The sequence below is a fragment of the Oryx dammah genome, unplaced genomic scaffold (assembly GCF_014754425.2).
Source record: "Oryx dammah isolate SB20612 unplaced genomic scaffold, SCBI_Odam_1.1 HiC_scaffold_6, whole genome shotgun sequence".
In the NCBI taxonomy this organism is placed as follows: domain Eukaryota; kingdom Metazoa; phylum Chordata; class Mammalia; order Artiodactyla; family Bovidae; genus Oryx; species Oryx dammah.
Genome location: NW_024070190.1, coordinates 33,209,878 through 33,217,238, shown reverse-complemented (window position 1 = coordinate 33,217,238; position 7,361 = coordinate 33,209,878). Strand labels below are relative to the sequence as shown.

At 46.9% G+C, this 7,361-nt stretch overlaps 1 non-coding gene across 1 annotated transcript; it reads left to right on the top strand.

Moving 5' to 3' along the window:
* Positions 1–490: 490 nt before the first annotated feature.
* Positions 491–565, top strand: TRNAD-GUC. The gene has a single exon. It is a non-coding gene; the product is annotated as a tRNA-Asp (tRNA).
* Positions 566–7,361: the final 6,796 nt, after the last annotated feature.

Sequence of the window (7,361 nt, the reverse complement as noted above, 5' to 3'; positions counted from 1 at the left end):
ACCCAAGCCACTTTAACCTCTAGCCACCGAACAATCCAGCCCCTGTCTATACCCTAAGCCTTTTTGACCCTGAATGTTCTACAAATCACTTATTTATTCAACAGATATCTACTGAGCACCTACCTGTGCTAGGCACCGTGCTAGTCTCTTGGGAAATACAGAGACCATGACAGGCTGCTTCCCTGGCACTTACAATCTGGGGGAGGGGGGCAGCTTTTAATTAAATAATCACACACTTCTAACTACGTGAGTCATGCAGTGGCAAGGCACACAGTGGCCTGAAAACCTCTAATAAGGAGACCGGCCTTAGCATCTTGGCTGATGAGAAATCTCAGTGGGGTGGGAATGGTAAGGGATGAGTAGGCATAAACCAGGTGAATAGTAGAGAATATATTGGTTTTCTATGCTGCATATAGAAAATAGTAATGCATTTACCCAGCTTTTTCTTTTTAAACAACAAATATAACTTAAAAGAATACCTTTGAGGGAGTTCCCTCAAAGGTCCAGCGGTTAGGACTTAGCACTGTCACTGCTGAGGGCCCAGGTTCAATCCCTGGTTGAGAAATTAAGATCCTGCAAACTGTGCAGTGCCCCCCCCCCAAAAAAAAGAATATTTTTGCTATCTCACATTTTCTTTGGGGGTGAGGCAAGGCTGTGTTCTGACATGGAGACCTGACTAGAGAAGGGTCAGAGGCTCTAGCAAGATGGAATCTTACATAATATAATCACAAAAGTGACATTCTGTCACTTTTGCCATATTCTATTGGTTACAGGCAAGTCACAAGCCCCACCCACACTCAAAGGTGTGAACACCAGGAGTTAGGGATCGTGGGGTGGGGTTGGGGGGGTCACCTTAAAGTCTGTTCATCACAGAGAACGACCCGGCATGGGGAAAAGCATTTGCAAAGGCCCTGTGATAGGAGGAAACAGTCTGTTTGAGGAACAGGAGCACAGGAAGGGAAGAGAAAGACAGGAGATGATGCCAGACCATGGAGGGCCTTATTCAGGATCCTAAGAGGTATGGGACTTCACTTTGACTTTTCACTTTCATGCATTGGAGAAGGAAATGGCAACCCACTCCAGTATTCTTGCCTAGAGAATCCCAGGGATGGGGGAGCCTGGTGGGCTGCCATCTAGGGGGTCGCACAGAGTCGGACACAACTGAAGCGACTTAGCAGCAGTAGCAGCAGCAAGAGGTATGGGAGTTATTTCTCCACTGATCTCCACTAGCATATTGGGCACCTACTGACCTGGGGAGTTCCTCTTTCAGTATCCTATCATTTTGCGTTTTCATACTGTTCATGGGGTTCTCAAGGCAAGAATACTGAAGTGGTTTGCCATTCCCTTCTCCAGTGGACCACATTCTGTCAGACCTCTCCACCATGACCCGCCTGTCTTGGGTGGCCCTACACGGCATGGCTTAGTTTCATTGAGTTAGACAAAGCTGTGGTCTGTGTGATTAGATTGACTAGTTGTCTATGATTATGGTTTCAGCGTGTCTGCCCTCTGATGCCCTCTCACAACACCTACCGTCTTACTTGGGTTTCTCTTACCTTGGACGTGGGGTATCTCTTCTGGGCTGCTCCAGCAAAGCGCAGCTGTTGCTCCTTACCTTGGACGAAGGGTATCTCCTCACTGCCGCCCCTCTTGACCTTGAACGTGGAGTAGCTCCTCTCGGCCCTCCTGCGCCCACGCAGCCACTGCTCCTTGGACTTTGCCAACAAAGGTTCGTCTAGTCAAGGCTATGGTTTTTCCAGTGGTCATGTATGGATGTGAGACTTGGACTGTGAAGAAAGCTGAGCGCCGAAGAATTGATGCTTTGAACTGCGGTGTTGGAGAAGACTCTTGAGAGTCCCTTGGACTGCAAGGAGATCCAACCAGTCCATTCTAAAGGAGATCAGTCCTGGGTGTTCTTTAGAAGGAATGATGCTAAAGCTGAAACTCCAGTACTTTGGCCAGCTCATGCAAAGAGTTGACTCATTGGAAAAGACTGATTCTGGGAGGGATTGGGGGCAAGAGGAGAAGGGGACGACAGAGGATGCGATGGCTGGATGGCATCACTGACTCGATGGACGTGAGTCTGAGTGAACTCCGGGAGTTGGTGATGGACAGAGAGGCCTGGTGTGCTGCAATTCATGGGGCCGCAGAGAGTCGGACACAACTGAGCAACTGAACTGAACTGAAGAGGTATGGGAAGCCACAGGGTGGTGGTACAGATTGCCGGGAGAAATATCAATAACCTCAGATATGCAGATAACACCACCCTTATGGCAGAAAGTGAAGAGGAGCTAAAGAGTCTCTTGATGAAAGTGAAAGAGGAGAGTGAAAAAGCTGGCTTAAAACTCAACATTCAAAAAACGAAGATCATGGCATCTGGCCCCATCACTTCATGGCAAATAGATGGGGAAACAATAGAAACAGTGACAGACTATTTTCTTGGGCTCCAAAATCACTGAAGATGGTGACTGCAGCCATGAAATTAAAAGACACTTGCTCCTTAGAAGAAAAACTATGACCAAACTAGACAGCATAATAAAAAGCAGAGACCTTTGCCAACAAAGGTCCGTCTACTCAAAGCTATGATTTTTCCAGTAGTCATGTAGAGATGTGAGAGTTGGACCATAAAGAAAGCTGAGTGCCGAAGAATTGATGCTTTTGAACTGTGGTGTTGGAGAAGACTCTTGAGAGTCCCTTGGACTGCAAGGAGGTCCAACCAGTCAATCCCAAAGGAAATCAGTCTTGAATATTCATTGGAAGAACTGATGCTGAAGCTAAAGCTCCAATACTTTGGCCACCTGATGTGAAGAACTGATTCATTTGAAAAGACCCCAATGCTAGGAAAGATTGAAGGCAGGAGGAGAAGGGGATGGCAGAGGATGAGATGGTTGGATGGCATCACCGACTTGATGCGCATAAGTTTGAGCAAGCTCCAGAAGTTGGTGATGGAGAGGGAAGCCTGGGATGCGGCAGTCCACGTGGTCACAAAGTCGAACATGACTAAGGAACTGCACTGAACTGAACTGACAATACGACATACACTGCCGGTCATTGCTACTCAGGGTTTCTGACGCTAACTCAGTGTGGAAAGATGAATGGCCCCGTCTAAATCCAGCCAGAAGACCTGGATGCAAGGACTTGAATGACTCCCATGGAAGCTGCATGAGGTCTGCCCTGTTCACCCCAAACCCAGAGTTGATGGGGACATGGAAGCCAGGCAACTTGTCCAGAGCCCTCATGGAGAATCAGATCACCTAACTGAGTTAAGTCATCCACTCTGAATCCGACAGCACCACCCAATGATTGCTAAATGATTCCCATTGGAAACCCTAGCCTCCACCCAAGAGAGGGCAGAAGTGCCTCTTGACTCAACTTAGTGAGCACCCACTCTTAGCTCCCAGGCTCCTAACACTGTGTGCCTTGCCTTTGGGCTGTGGCTGGCACAGAGCCTGGCACACCATTCATTCTGGAAGACAGTGCATTTCCATTTTACAAGTTCTCTCTCTGGTTGGAGTTCAAGTCATCCAATCCAGAACACACCATTGGATGTGATGTGGCTTTAAGCGAACTGTCCACTTTCACCCTGCAAGCCAGGGGTGATAGAGGAAGGACTGTGTTCATGAAGAATCTTCTACTAAACTTTGAGATGGAAAGAAAATGATGAATACAGGTGCTGAATTATAGTAAACAGGCATATAATAAACCAGCTTCAACAGAGGACTTTATGATACCTAATAACTTTGAAGAAACCCTACCTCATGACGTCTACAACTGCAGACTTCTGTTGGCATCAGCTGACACAGCCTCTAAAGGAGGACATACGTAGACTGAAACACAGACCCTGACAGTCAGACACGCTGCCCTCTGGCCTCTGGGCCCCCATCATCTTCTTGGACCGGGATTGGTGCCTAATCATCATTCCTATCTGCCAAACTGGGCTGGGCCTGACATTTAATCCTCAGAAGAGCACTCTGTGAATGAGGGACCCCTCCTGTTTTTCAGATGAGGGAACACGTTGAGACTCATGGTCACATGGCAAGCAGGTGGGAGACCCAGCACTTGAACCAGTGTACACGTGAGGCCACAGTGGAGGGTTCCCAACCACAACGAGAGGCTAGAGAATTTTCAGAGACACAGGTGACGCCAAGCAAGTTAGCCTCACTGAATGTGCCTGTGTGGGCTCAGTCCCTAAGTCGTGTCTGACTCTTTGTGACCCCATGGACTGTAGCCTGCTGGGCTCCTCTGTCTGTTGGATTTCCCAGGCAAAAATACTGGAGTGGGTTGCCATGTATTCCTATGGGGTTCTTCCCAACCCTGGGATCCAACCCGCATCTCTTGTCTCCTACGTTGGCAGGTGGATTCTGAGGCTATTTCCTTATCTGTAAAACAGGCATAATAATATCCACCTTGTACAGAAGTTGGCAGTATTAGAGATAAGATCTCTAGAAGGCCTAGAACAGCAGGTGATTCAGCCTCACTGTCTATAAAAGTTATTTATGATTATTATCACCATTTGAACACACTTGGTCTTTTATGGGTCAGGAGCTCAAGAACAACTACTGCTCATCCCCCCATGAGTTCAGCAAATATGACAATAAAGAACAGGTACCCAGGGGCTTCCTTGGTGGCTCAGAGGTTAAAGTGTCTGCCTGCAATGTGGGAGACCTGGGTTCGATCCCTGGGTTGGGAAGATCCCCTGGAGAAGGAAATGGCAACCCACTCCAGTATTCTTGCCTGGAGAATCCCATGGATGGAGGAGCCTGGTGGGCTACAGTCAACGGGGTCGCAAAAAGTCGGACACGACTGAGGGACTTCACTTCAGCCAGGAGGCACCTTACCCTCTTTATGATGCAGGAGGCCTGTGAGCACAGTAAGAAGCACATAGAATGGCCAACCAGAAGCTCAAGAAGTCATAACCTCTTTCAGTCACAGTTTCTTTATCTGTGAAATGTAAGAAGAATAATATAGATAATAATAATGAAAAGAATAATAAGCAGGCTGCCTCCATCACAAGGCTGTGGCTCAGCTTAAGTGAGATAATGGTCTGAAAGTGCTTGTTAAAGTGGAAAAGTGTTATCTAAAGATAAGGGGCTATTATCCTTATGATGATACAGATCGAGTGTGGGTGGCCTCAATACAGAGGGCGGGGGCAAGAGCCTCCCTCTGCCCCGGGAAAGATGAAACCAGAGAGAAAGGTGGTAGCAGGTAGGTACAGGGGCATTAAAAGGAACGAATTTGGGGAAGTCCTGCTAGCTAAACACTGGAATAATTGGCAAAAGAAGGAGAACCCCTAATTTGGGGACACCCAGGTCACTTCTGTTATTTGAAACCCAAGTTATATTAGTTAACATTAAAATTTCCAAGAAAGGGCTCTCCAGATGTGGTATACATTGGACACTCTATCCTGGCAGTACATCAGGTATGGATCCAGAGGTCCCAATTGCATCAGCAGCTTTCAAATCACCAACCATCTAACCTCATTCAGAGACAAGATTTTGCCCCCAATTCCGAAATTTTTTTCCACCTCACCACCAGGCAATTCTCCAAGACCAACTGAGTGCCCTGTACACTTGGTCTTGTTTTGTTTTGTTTAGCTGTACCCCACAGCACGTGGGATCTTAGTTCCCCAACTAGGGATCATACCCCTGCCCCTAGCATTGGGAGCATGGAGTCTTAACCACTAGACCACCAAGCAAGTCCCTATTTTTTTTACACTTGTTTTTTGTTTTGGTTGGTACCCTATAATTCAACTTAATTCTAACACTACCTGGAGATGGCATCAGATGCCACAGATTAAGGGCTCCCTGCCCCCAAGCTTGAGATGCCAATCTAAAGTCTCGGCTGTCACCTGTGTTTCTGACCAGCTGACTGTAGATCAGCAGTTCCAGTTACCCGCTCCTTGGGTTTGATTAATTTGCTAGAGTGGCTCACAGAACTCAGAGAAACTTGCTATTTACTAGAACACTGGTTTACTGTAAAAGGACGTAGCTCAGAACAGCCAGGTGTATAACTAGTGAGAAGCTGCTGTGAAACGCAGGGAACCCAGCCTGGCAATCTGTGGTGAACTAGAGGAGTGGAGGGAGGTAGGAGGGAGGCTGAACAAGGACGGGGTGTATATAATCAGGACTGACTTGCACTGATGTACAGCAGAGACCACCACAGCACTGTGAAGCAAGTATCCTCCAATAAGAAAAAAAAAATACACTATTAAAAAAAGAATAGCCAGATGGAAGAGATGTATAGGGCAAAGTATGAGGAAAGGAAGTGGAGCTTCCATGCTTTTTCTGGGCACATCACTCTCCTCAAATCTCCATATGTTCACCAACCTGGAAGCTCTTTGAGCCTCTCTCTGTCCATCGTTTTTAGATCTTTATGGAAGCTTCATTACACAGGTATAATTGATTAGCTCATTGGCCATTGGTGATTGAACTCACTCTCCAGCCCTTTCCCTCCCCAGAGGTCAGAGGGGTGACAATGAAAGTTCTAGCGCTCCAAATCACCTGGCTGGTTTCACTGGTGACCAGTTCTCCTTCTTGGGTGACCTAAGGGCGTTTCGAAAGTCACCTTGACATCACAAAAGACACCTAGATCACTCTCATCCCTCAGGAAGTCTTAATGGTCTTAGGAGCTCTGTGCTAGGAACAGGGACTGAGGACAAATACATATTTCCTAATATAAACCACAATATTCTTAATATAAGAGATAATACACAGCCTGTACAGTTGAGGCCGCCACCCAAGACTCTCTTAATTCCCCATGGTAGGTTCTGGGAAAGGGAAAAAACAGATATTTTTCCTCTAAATTCTCATCTGATAAACTGTGGTATATCCATAAATGGACTACTAGCCATAAGAAGGAGTGGATTACTGATATAGCAACACACTGTGCTCTGTGAAGAAGCCAAGTGTAAAACAATACACACAGTGTGATTTCATTTCTATAAAGTTTTAGGACAGGCAAAACTAACCTGCAGTGATAGACAGCAGGTCAGTGAGTCTCTCAGGCTGAGGCCTGGGGTGTGAAGTGATGACTACAAAGGGAACGTTGGGTGTGAGGAAATGTTGCAGATTTTCAGTGTGGTGGTGTTTACGAGGATGTAAAATAAACATTTGTCAAAATTCGAGGACAGGCACTCTTGAAAGAGGTACACACAACCCAGCTGATAAACACAACTTCTCAGCTGAATAGGTCCCTCCACTGCCGAACTGCCCACAACGATGTCTAATGTTTCTTTCTCAGTCTCCACAAAGACTTCTCAAGGTCAATTCAATACCGCAGACCACAGGCTGATTCTGAGCTAGGCTCTGAACTGTGAGGGGAGGATGGGCCCAGTCCTTGCCTTTGAAGTGTTCAGTCTTGAAGGG